We start from the raw sequence: 12907 nt of genomic DNA, 5'->3' as shown, positions 1-12907 counted from the left end.
CGAATGCAAATACGTTATTTTCAACTTCACAGTTAAAGGTCTGTTTCAAAAACCGACTCCTGCTATGAAAGTTTATTTCAAAAACGGACATCTCCCCAACAGCCACTGAAAATGCTTGTATTGTGATCACATTACTGAGAAATCAACAATGGCCGCCATTGCTTTCAGCTTGTATGATATTAATAATTTTATTTTTGTTTATACTACTACTAAGGATTTCCACAGTTTTCACTGTCTTCCTTCACTCAACCGTTTTCTCCAATTTTCCCTGTCATTCCAGTCTCCATCTCGCAGGGTTCTTTTCTCCATAGCCTCGTCGATTTCATCTCTGAATGACCTTCGGGGTCTTCCTCTCTTTCTTCTTCCAATCGGGCTCCATTCTGTGATTTTGTTTATCCAGCGTCCTCTGTCCGCTCTTCTGACGTGGCCGTACCAGGATAGTCTCTTCTCCTCTATATAGTCGATTATGTCTGATTGCACTCCCATTCTCCGCTTAATCTCTGCGTTTTCAATTCTGTCTCTTTTTGTAAGTCTACAGCTTCTCCTCAGGAACTCCATTTCTACTGCTCTTATTCTACCTCCATTTCTCTTGTTTATTGTCCAGTTTTCGGACCCATATGTCAGGATACTTCTTGTCAGGGTGTTATATATTCTCTTTTTTGTCTTTATCGTAATGTTCTTATCCCACAACACTGAGTTTAGTTGTCTTATACAGTTTCTTGTTTGTCTCAGTCTGTTGTTTATATCTTCTTCTGTTGTTCCCTGGTTCGATATTATGGTTCCTAAATACTTGAATTTATCTGTTCCATTTATTTGTCTTCCCTCGTCTATCTATAGGTTTCTCATATCCTTGTTTTCTGTTGTTAGGTATTCGGTTTTCTCTAAGTTTATTTCCATTCCGTTGTTTTTATATTCTTCTTCTAGTTTTCTGAGCATAAAGCTGAGATCTTCTTCATCTTGTGCGATGACTACTTGATCGTCGGCAAAACTTAAGGGGTATAGGTATTCGTCTCTTACTGGTATGCCCATTCCTTCGCACTTTCTCCTCCATGGTTTGAGTGTCTTTTCCAAGAATATTTTAAACAGAGTAGGGGACGTAGCACAGCCTTGTAGAAGTCCTTTTGTCGTCTTAAATGGATTGTAGGCTTTATTTCCACATTTAATATTAAATTTTTGTTTATCACTAGTTTAAACTGTTTTTTCAGATATTATTAGTTTAAAAAGTAGATTTATGGAGTAAAATATATCTGTCAATCCAGGGACGACATGTAAGAGGAAGAGCGATCTCGAAAAATGGAAAAAAAAACATCTAGAAACGACAAAGATAAGTCTAATCATTGACCTCAATCATGTACAAACTTTTTAGAACTTTTTAGAGCGGCAGTCAACAGAGTCCGCATAGCCATGATGATTTCCAACCTTCGATAGAAGATGGAACTTAAAGAAAAAGAAGATGTACAAACATTTGATTGCTGTAACAAATTGTCAATAGGTGGGTGGAAGTTTGATATGTTAGAAGTTACTGTATCTGTTCTTCCGAGTTATGAATAGCTTTTAAGTGATATGATAATATCTGATTTTAAAATATGAAGCTTAAAAGTTGGCTGTAAAAACATGTTCAGCTTAGTACCACTTGCTAAAGTTTTTCATAAAATTGAGAGATTCCTAATGAAAATTCTGACTATTGACTTGAATAAATAGACTATTCGCTGAATTAGCTAAAGTTTAAATAATTCCTTCTCTTGTATATTCATGCAGGTACTCAGTCAAAGGTCTTCTTCTGTACCCCACATGTCATCACCGAGTTGGATACCAGTGCCAGCTTTTAACAATGCATGATGTCATGGAGTTTCACAAAGTATTTTACTCCATCCGAGAAAAAAGTAAGATAGATGCGTTTATTTTGAAATACTGTCAAGCTAGCCCAACTAATCCCAAAAGAAAGAAGCTTGAGCCTCTAAAGGGGAAAACCACAATCTTTCAATATTCGGTTGTAAATCACGCTGGCAACAATCTCAACGTTTGCTGAATTGCTTTTCTCAAGGTGTTGCAGCCTATTACTAAGCATAGAATTATAGGAATAATCCGAAAATTCAAAAACGGTGTATCTCATATCCCAGTGGAAACTTGAGGCGGAAACCACAAGGAAGTTAAGTTTGCTCCTAAAAGAGAAGAAGTAAAACAGTTAATCTGTAGTTTTCAAGCTATTTAATCACATTATTCACGACATCACTTATTACATGTCTACCTGCAATCAGACCTGAATATCGCCAAAATGTGAAAAATGTTCAATTATGGTAAAGAAGAATCTAAAGCTACGGTTTGTTAGAACAGTGCGCAGCGCACAGCATACACGTCCAGCAGAATCTGTTCTACTCGACTCACGGCAGTTTTGGGTAAGCCGGTTTGTTAGATTAATTCGCATAAATATTCTATCGCTCTGAAAACAACTTTATAAATTAGTTTCACGTTTATTCTCTCAAAGGTTGTACGTTTAAAAAAATTAATTCTCGCAAACTTAACGCAATAATTATATTACTTCAAGAAGAGGAGGAAGAAGAGTTGATAACGTTAAATTTAAATAAAAGAAATAAAAATGTAAACGAAATTGTTTCATGTCTTAATACAGAAGGTACTTTTAAATTAACAGTCGAAGAAAGATTGTTTCAAAACGAGGAAAAATTTCGAGAATATTTTAGACTTTCCAGGGATTTGTACTTGATCCACTAGTCTTTCATCTTCCTCGGAAGAAAATTTAGTAGACATCACTTAATTATTATAATAGTAATAACTATATAAAAATACAATTATAATTTCAGTATAGATGTGTACGCTGTAAGCTCAGCTGAACGTTTGCGTCCAAATCAAATCGCAGTTGATTCCAGCGCACACCGTCGACGTACACGGCTATCGGTCTGCAGTGCGCGCAGCTCAGCAGAACCTAACAAACCGTTCTCATAGAGAACCAGTTCTTTGATTTTGACGAACGTGCGCGGCATTCGACTAACTGTGAGTTATGCGTCGCTCACTGTTCTAACAAACCATAGCTTAAGAAGGTTACTCAGGAATTTTTCAGAAAAATATTTTGCTTAGATATCAACATTGGATTCTCTTACCCTAGCATGGTTGAATGTAGTACTTGCCTAGAGTAACAAAAACTTATCCAAGTGGAAAAAACGGAGGAAGAAAAAAGGTGTCTAAAAATAAAAATGAAGTTAGGTATACAAGAAACAGGCCCAGGCCTTCTTCCAACACCTGGGAGAAAAACTTCTTCTTCAGCCTTCATTCATCCATTGTTGGACATAGGCCTCCTCCAATTGTTTCCACGCTTCCCTATCTTTTGCAATTCTCATCCACTGGTTTCCAGCTACAGCTGTTATATCGTCTATCCATCTCTTTTTGGGTCTTCCCACGCTTCTTTTTGTTTCTCGAGGTCTCCAGAATGTCACTTTATGAGACCATCTGTTGGTGTCTTGTCTTGCTACATGTGCTACCCATTGCCATCTCAATGTCGCTATTTTTTCCATGATGTCGGTTACTTTAGTTCTTCGACGTATTTCGGTGTTAGGAATTTTGTCTCTGAGGCTTATATTTAATATGGCCCTCTCCATGGCCCGTTGAGTTACTCTTAATTGTTCTGCCATTTTTCTTGTTATTGCCATAGTTTCCAATCCATAAGTTGCAACTGGTAGTATACAAGTGTCATAGGTTTTTCGTTTTAAGTGCATTGGGATTTTTCTGTCTTTTAAAATGAAGCTCAACTTCCCAAAAGCAGCCCATGATAATTGTGTCCTTCTTTTAATTTCTAGGGTTTGATTTTCCTTTTCGTTTTTAATTGCATGTCCTAGATATATATATTGTTCTACCTTTTCTACATTGATGTTATCTATCGTGATGTTTTCTAGGCTGTTGCTTAATATCTTTGTTTTGTCGAGATTCATTTTTAATCCTATTTGATTTGATTTGTGATTTAAATCTTGTAGCATTGATTTTAGTTCATGGATATCTGTGCTTATTAGTACTATGTCGTCTGCGAAACGCAAATGGTTAAGATATACTCCATCTATTTTTAATCCCTTTTCGACCCAATTTAGTTTTTTGAAGACATTTTCTAATGCCAGAGTAAATAACTTGGGTGAGATGGTGTCACCCTGTCTCACGCCTTTGCCAAGGTCTATTTTCATAGTTTCCAGATCATTATCTATTTTTACGTGAAAAGTAGCATCATCGTATATATTCTTAAGGAGGGCAGCATATCTTGAATCTACTCTGGCGTCGTCCAGTGCTGTTAAGAAAGCCCATTTCTCGATACTGTCGAATGCTTTGTGATAGTCGACAAATGCCAGATGTAGTGGTATGTTGTACTCTATTGTTTTTTCAATAACTGTCCGGATTGTTTGCAAGTGATCGATAGTGCTAAAACCCTTACGAAAGCCTGCTTGCTCCACCGGTTGGTATGCATCTAGCTTAGCTGTCAATCTATTTGTTATTATTCGAGTTAGTAGTTTGTAAAGGTGTGACAACAAGCTTATTGGTCGGTAGTTTTCTATATTTGCGGCGTCTCCTTTTTTATGGAGTAGAATTACTTCCACATTTTTCCATGCTTTTGGTATTTGTCCTTCCAATAGGCATTTATTCAGTAATGCTCTCATTGCCTCTTCTAATGCAGTGCCTCCCATTTTTAGCATCTCTGAAGTAATTTTATCTTCTCCTGGTGTTTTCCCATTTTTCATTTGTTTTAGGGCGGCTCTAATTTCTGATGTTATTATTTCAGGGAGATCCTCTGAGCCCACATTTAAGATATGTTTTGTTGGTATACCGGGGTTTGGAATAGTAGAAGTATACAGCTTCTCATAAAATTTTCGGATTTCTCTAACGATCTCTTCCTTATGCGAGCACAATGTTCCACGGTCGTCTTTTATCTTTATGATTTTATTCCTGCCATCGGATTTACATGTTTTTAGTACTTTCATGTTCTTATTGTTCTCTATGGTTTCAAGAATCTGGTTTGTTCTATAAGCTCTGAGGTCTTTTCGAATATTTTTCTTAACACTTCTGTTGAGCGCTTTATAGTCCGGGTTATCTCTGTTCGTTCTTCTTCTTTTCTCTATCTGTTCTAGAGTCTCGGGTTTCTCGGAAAAACTACAAGGATATTTTATTTTGAGTTTTGATTGTCAGAAGAACCTGGTTTTGCCAAAAGTAACTGATCAAAGTGCGTACTATTCACGACAGTTTTACTGTTATAACCTTTCAGTAGTTAAAGAATTGTCAAATAAATTCCTGAATCCAAGTACTGTCTCAATTTATACCTGGACGGAAGACGAAGCAAAAAAATCATCCAACGAGGTTGCTTCCATTGTATTCAATGAGTTGAGATCAGCTGATCTCTCAGGATATGACTCCATTCGTTTGGTGTCTGATGGTTGCGCTGGACAAAATAAAGGTATTAATATTTTAACTATGTGCTGCAAGTTTCTGGATAGCTGTGCTCCAACAAGCATACGAAAATTTTAAACAGTCTTTCCTGTAACAGGGCACGTATTCCTTCCTGCCGACAGAGTATTTGGGATGATAGAGAAAACATTAAAATAAATCAACACACTTGTGACAAAAGAAAAATATGATGAAATTTTTAAGAAATATGGTTCGATTAAGTTGGTTGAAAGGGATTGGGTACCGTTGGCCTGAAAACAAGAAGCGAAAAGTTTTATTTTTTGAAGTATTTTCAACCTGCCGACGAATACTTCTTCGGAAAACTAAATTGGGAAGCATCGTTGTGAAAAGAGAGATGGCTTACAACCTTGACACTGGTGCAGAGACGAAAATCTGTAAGACGAACGAGTTTCGGAAAGTTAAATATTTTATAAGTTCAAATATTTTCATCAACTAGCCTCTAACGTCCACTGCTGAACATAGGCGTCTCGCATGCTTTTCCACTTAGTCTGATTTTGCGCCTTCTGAATCCAATTTGTAGTCAATTTTTTTATGTCATCTGTCCATCTCGTTGGGGGTCGACCTCAAAATATTTAACTTTATATATTTTAATTTAAATTGCTTTGTAGGTAGGTTCTAATGCAACTTGAATAAAATATTTTTAAATTGGAATTTCCATTTAAATTACCTGATTTCCTATATGAATGTTATAAGCAAAAACCGTCTAAGACTTTCTTTATATATATATATATATATATATATATATATATATATATATATATATATATATATATATATATATATATATATATATATATATATATATATATATATATATATATATATATATACTTAGGTTGTCGTCTGCTAAACGATAGTTCGGACCCTGACATTGAAATAAAGAGCAGTTATTGGATTTTGTCCTGAGATACAATATAAAAGGTGCAAAGTATTACGTTTGGCCTACTCTCTTGTACGGAATGGCAGCGTGGACGTTAAAGGCCAGATCCATTAACCAACTTGAAGCTTTTAAAATGTTGTTACTTTGTCAAATGCTTAAAATGTTATGGAATCTGATGAGGAAGTATTAAGAAGAGCGAGCCTCTAGGATAGGGAACTTTTTGATTATGTAAAAACTAAGAAGACTGCATATTTAGGGCCCTATTACAAGAAAAATGCTGTTATATTTTTGGCCACCAATTGAAATAATTCACTATGTAAATAGTTCCTTTTACCTTTTCTGTGATTAACTTTAATTATTTTCAGAATATATCCTTTTTACAGGATGCATATTTTTCCTTATTAATCTTCATACTAAGCATAAATGATAAAAAAATAAATAGTAAATATGGTTGTTTTCAAAAGATTTATATTATCAATAAATTGTTTATATTTCGTACGTGAGAGATCTCTATTAAATTTTATGTGGAATCAGGAAGTCCCCAGTTGTGTTTGTCCCCTATAAAGCAATTTACCCCGTTCTACACAATTATTACAAAGACGACAACCCTCAATTAGGTTAATTGATGAGAGGATATAAAGCCTTGCCAAGCTCTCTAAGTAAAATATATTTCGCGAAGTGTCTGAAGGCATAAACTAAGGTGTTTTTAGACCTGCATACAGTAGCATCTTGAAAGATTAAGGCGGAAATTGGCTGATTAATCGTCGACTTACCTAAACTGAAGCGATGAATGTAAAAGATTCTTATTATTTTCTTTTACCGTAAATAACTTTTTATTTTTGTATGTGGTGTCCTACAATATAGGTATGATAATTTCTTCTTGATATAATTAACAGGCAAGAAATGAAAACTATTTGATTATTGATTTATTAACATTTTTATGGAGAAAGCACCAGTAAACAAGAAAATCGATTAAAAAATAATTCAAATATCCATTTATCATACATTATTTCAACTATTTTGGACTTGGCTACTTTTCACCGATCTTAAAATTCTCTTGATTTTTTTATAGTTACCAATACCAATACCAATAGTCTGCTTATTCCGTATCATTATTTTTGCGAATGGTGAGATGTGAAGTGGTTGGAATAAATGGTTTCTTTGTTTTTTTTTTGTGGCATAGACTTTCGTTATTCAGCCAGTCTCGAAAGGTTATAATATATTCCTTAAGCAAGTATATACAGATAAGTACAGATTATTTCTCTCAGACAAATTCACAGCAATATCCCTAAAATTAAATAGACGAATAATTAATAGAAGAACACGTCGAAGAAAAATACAAGAACACTCGCTTTTCGTCTAGGGGTCCGTCAAGACATTTATTTAAACAGCCAAACAATACTGGACCACGGATAAGGTATTGTTACATATAGGATAAACAAAGGGTACAAGTCTAACCCTATACACGCTCATGACGAGTGCCAGATTTATAAAGCGATGCATGTATCTGACAAAAATTCTATATTAAATTATATATTGTTACAGAACATATGGCTAACAAGGACTGTATATTATATGGAGCGTATGTATTGCATTTAGTTAATTTTGTATACAGGGAGTTTGAATGCTGAATAAATTTAGGACATTCAAAGAAGATGTGATCGAGGTCACCTAGCTTACCGCAATGTTTGCAACTATCATCATCGATGACTTTTATTTTAAATAAATGGCATGGGTAGCATGCATATCCAAAGCGTATTCAATTTATAGTAGTAATATATTTACGAGGAGCTTTGAAATTCTGAAACCAGGTTGTTTGAGGTATAATTGGTTGTAAAGAAGTATACCTTTTATGGTTTGTAGAACAGTAATGTGTTCATTGCTCTTTCCATCTAAGTTGCTGATTTTTTTTTGAAAATCGTAGTAACATCTGATGTATTAAGCATATATTTCAACGTAGAGCCAGTTGTTACACTCATTTTAGTTAATGATCTACATATTCATTATGTTTGAGACCAATATGTGCTTTGACCCAAATAAATTTTATGTTGACTCCAGTCGATGATAAATGATACAATTGATCTTTTATTTCAAATATGTAGGGGTTGCTAAATGTTGAGGGCAATTCAATGTTTTTATGCTCTGCAAAACTGAAAGGTAATCTGACAGAATTAAAATATGTCTATTGCAGGTATTTTTAACATATTTTAGAGCTTTAGGTATAGCTATTGATTCCGGTGAAAAGATTGAAAATTCATATGGTAGTTTATACTTGAATTCTACGTTTGTAGCAGGTAAAAAGTATGCGCATCCAGTCCCTTCTGTTGTTTTTGATCCATCCGTGTATATTACTGTGGCTTCCCTATAATCCTGCAGTAGAGATCTTAGAAGATTGCTACTCTTAATGGTGTTCTCACTATAAGTGGGTATTATAACCTCAGTTCTGTGGAATAAAGAGAAGTAGTCTAAGCTTCTGTCAACCGTGTTTAATTTCTTGAAAAAAATGGTTCTTTGTTGGCATAAAATTAATTGCACCAAAGAAATTAATCGAATAGGAATTGAATTTTGACAGCATTTTTACAAATATTAATCTCTGGATTATTATAAAATATGTTCCCCATCGGGTTTACAGATTAATTTGCGTTAAAGTCATTCCATTTACAAGATACAACAATTTTTAGGATATATTTTAAGCAAAATACTAAAACCAGTAATGCTTTAATCACTTCAATTCATCATTTTGAAAAAAATCTATTGGGTAATTAGCCTTTAAATCACCCAATGCTGTGTAGACTACAATTTTCTATTATCCTTTGAATTTATTTTCCCGTTGTTGCGACACAACCAGTAATGTTGGAAAAACAGGCATCGATCAGTAATGTATTGGCTCGTATAGAAGTATGTTTTTGTATTTTTTATCGTTTTAGCTTTGTTTCAGATTCTGCTTTTAAGGTAATTGGTAAATAAAATGGTCGGAAATAAATTTAAGAGGTAACTTGTTTGTTATTCTTAAAAAGAATTTAATATTGTTAGAATATCTGCGAAAAGTGGATTACTAGGAATTTAGATAGTTACTCTACTATTTAAAATAAAATGATTTAAATAGTATTGTTTCTGGCAGCCATAAAAGAATAGAAATAGCAAGCAATATCTATAGAACAGTCTGGTTATACAAAAATCATCGATTTTACGGCAAAATTTTTCGCAGATATCTGAAGCTTTTAAGACATAAGTGGGGGTTACTAGATGACGAATAGATGAAAAAATACTCGTATTTTTACCTTGCGTTTTTTTTTAACAATAATTTATGGTCACAATTTGATTTTCTGTCTTAAAGTTTTTCCCTTATATTTTACTTAAAGAATATTTATATCATTTTTTTATATCAAGAATATCTTTATTTTCCCGTTTTTTTTTAAATTAAAATTGATAAATAATTTACGGAGATATTTACAAAAAAGCAGTTTTTTTGCACTAATTTATAAATTTTATTAATTTTTTTATTAATAAAATTAAATGTTATCAATACATTTGAACATCGAGGAATTACCGTCTTTTAAATTTGTGCGAAATTTCTTCCCGATTGGCCAAATAGTTTAAAAGTTATTTTATTTATTTATCCCTGAGGCTAAATATTCAAACTATTAAACAGGCTCTACTAATGATGCTACACACATTTAGCAAATTTTGTAGGATTCTTTAAGACTTAAACTATCTCAGAAGTTGAATGCATATTGCGTTTTCATCGAAATTATTTACAAAATAAACGTTTGAAAAAGGGGTATGTTTTTTACTTATAAACAATTGTAATAAGTTCTATATTTTTTAAGCTATAGACTTGTACGTACAACCATTGGAAAACTGGTAAAAAACACACATTAAAAAATAACCTCATATAACCAATAGGAACGAAGTTAGGGACTATTTTTTTAAAAATTATATCTCCATTGTTTATAAACATTAAGAAGTAAAATTTGCACAAATTTTAAATGAAAATCTAAACTTTATATTGAAACTTTATCTATAAAATTCATCCAATTTTTCGAAACTTACAGCTTTTCGAAACGAAGGTACTTTCGAAAGATCGACATAAGAAAGTGGAGCGGATAACGGTTTCAGCTCCTTTTTTGTCGAGATTGGAGCTCCAATTTACATCTTAGTAAATTTGTTGTAAAAAAAGTTGATATGTGAGATGTATTTAAATGTAAAGTCACTTGAGATGAAACTGGAACAACTTATCAAGCATATTGATAAAATAAAGCTCGACCATTTTCTTACCTACAAGAAAGATGTTGAAGAAACTAAGAAAACTGTAGGAAAACTAAGTTGTAGATGTCAAAACACTAAACCAAAAAATATTTTGATACTACTCCAAACTGAGTTTGAAAATCACTTTGCTAATTTTAGAAAGATCTTACTTAGTATGGGGGTTTTACAGAAACCGCCAAATGAATAAGTATAATGGATATGCAAAGCAGTACCACTCTCAAACGGAATTTAAGGAAAGCTCTACCATGATACACTTCTGGTTCTAATTTTACTTAAGTTTGGTAATACATGTATTGTGTGAGCAGACTTTTTTAATCTTAAAAAGGGATAATTCTCGGGAGTTGGCTATATATCATAGTTAAAAACTCGAACATCAATTTAATTTTATAGTCAATTTATGAAATATAAACAAATAAGTATAAATAATAACACAAATAATAAATACTGTCTCGTGTCTCAATTATAATAAACTAATAAAAATTTATATAGAGGTCAAAATATGGATCCTTGACCTGGTTTACTTTTTAAAAATGTACTATCAATCTTGTTCCGAATGTCATTGACAATGTAAACTGTCAATCATCAATTCTGGCATCTCAGATTAGTTGACATTTAACATTCCGACCCCTCTTTGGTTTTAAAGTTATTTTTCAAGATCTACAAAGTAAGTAATATACCACATATTTGCATATAACAGTCAAAATTTTGTCTTACCTTTTTACTAATTTAGTGAGATTACTTGCTGTTAAGTTCAGTGAAGATAGCCTGATTAGTCCGAAAATGGTTTAGACTTGTTAAAATTTAAAAATGATTTTTAAATTTAATTTGAATTAAATGCACTTACAAAAAAAGTATTTTACTTCGATTTTCGACCTTTATTAATCCTTAACTATAGAAAAAACAAACCTTGTCCTCGATTGAGCGACGAACATTTAGATGCGATGCTGTGCCTTTCTACGACTAGAATGAAGCAGACATAAAAAACTTTCAAGTCAAGTAAAATCTCAAAAACCACGTTGCCTTTATAAGTTTTACTTAATTTTGTAACTATTTGTAAAAATAAATATGGTTCAAAATGCAAAGGACAATGTGAACACAGAAATCCCTCTCCAATAATTGGAACATTGGAATACTTTGCACCATACACAAAAATATCTTTGAATGCTCTAACCACAGAGGAATTACTCTTCTAGATGCAGGGTATAAAATATTTTCCACAGTATTATGTCACCGTATGGCACCATACCAGGCTGGTTTTAGAGGTGGTAAATCTACAATTTATCAGATTGCAACCCTGAAACAAATTTTAGAAAAAACACTGGAATATGGCATTGATACTCATTACATATTTATAGACTACAAAGCAGCCTACGACTCTGTGAATAGAAGAGAAATGTTCAAAGCAACGAAAGAGCCAGGAATATCAAATCAGTTGATAAATATAACAAAACTAACTCTTGAAAAGTTAAATGTAGAGTAAGATTTTAGGGGAACTGTCTGAACCTTTCAAAAGAAATAACGGGCTGCACCAGGAAACTCTCTCTCCAATTTGGCTCTGGAAAAAGTAATACGTACGTCACAAATCACAACCATTGGTTTAATATATAATAAATCAGTGCAAATCATTGCCTATACTGATGATATCAATATTGTTGGAAGAATGGAGTACGAGAGTATGCTACATACTCCTCTCGCTGTACTAGCATTAAAAGAATCTGCTTCAAAAATACGTTTAATAAGACACGTTTAATAACACCAAGAAAAGAAATTATATAAAAATAAGCACGCAACCACAAATCTTACAACCACTTATTATAGAAAACGACGTTATCGAAACAGTTAACAAATTTATATACCTGGGAGCGCTCCTTAACACTGAAAATACTACCGCAGAGATAAACCGCAGAATTTGCACGGCCAACAGATGCTATTTTGGGCTCAATCTCCTCCTTAAATCGACAATTATATCGAGAAATACAAAAATAAAACTCTACAAAATAATAATACACTCAGTTCTAACATATGGTTTAGAGACCTGGACTCATTAAAATGAGTCAGAAAGTAATGAAAACATATTAGGATGATTCAAAAGAAAAGTTTTAAGGCGAATCTATGGAGCAGTGAATGACAATGGAGTGTGGAGAAGACGATACAACTTCGAACTTTATCGAATATACCAGGAACCAGATATCGTAAAAAATATTAAGATAGGACGTCTGAGTTGGATAGTGCATGTAATGCAGATGGAACACAATGACCCAGCTAGAAAAACGCTCCTTCATAGCCCCATTGGTCAGAGAAGAA

At 33.2% G+C, this 12907-nt stretch overlaps 1 protein-coding gene across 1 annotated transcript in view; it reads left to right on the top strand.

Moving 5' to 3' along the window:
* The window catches only part of LOC140433174 (uncharacterized), a 458258-nt gene that overhangs the window by 264173 nt on the left and 181178 nt on the right, over positions 1–12907 (top strand). The window lies entirely within an intron of this gene.

The sequence above is a fragment of the Diabrotica undecimpunctata genome, chromosome 2 (genome assembly GCF_040954645.1).
Source record: "Diabrotica undecimpunctata isolate CICGRU chromosome 2, icDiaUnde3, whole genome shotgun sequence".
NCBI classification, from domain to species: domain Eukaryota; kingdom Metazoa; phylum Arthropoda; class Insecta; order Coleoptera; family Chrysomelidae; genus Diabrotica; species Diabrotica undecimpunctata.
This window is presented reverse-complemented; position numbering and strand designations above follow the sequence as displayed.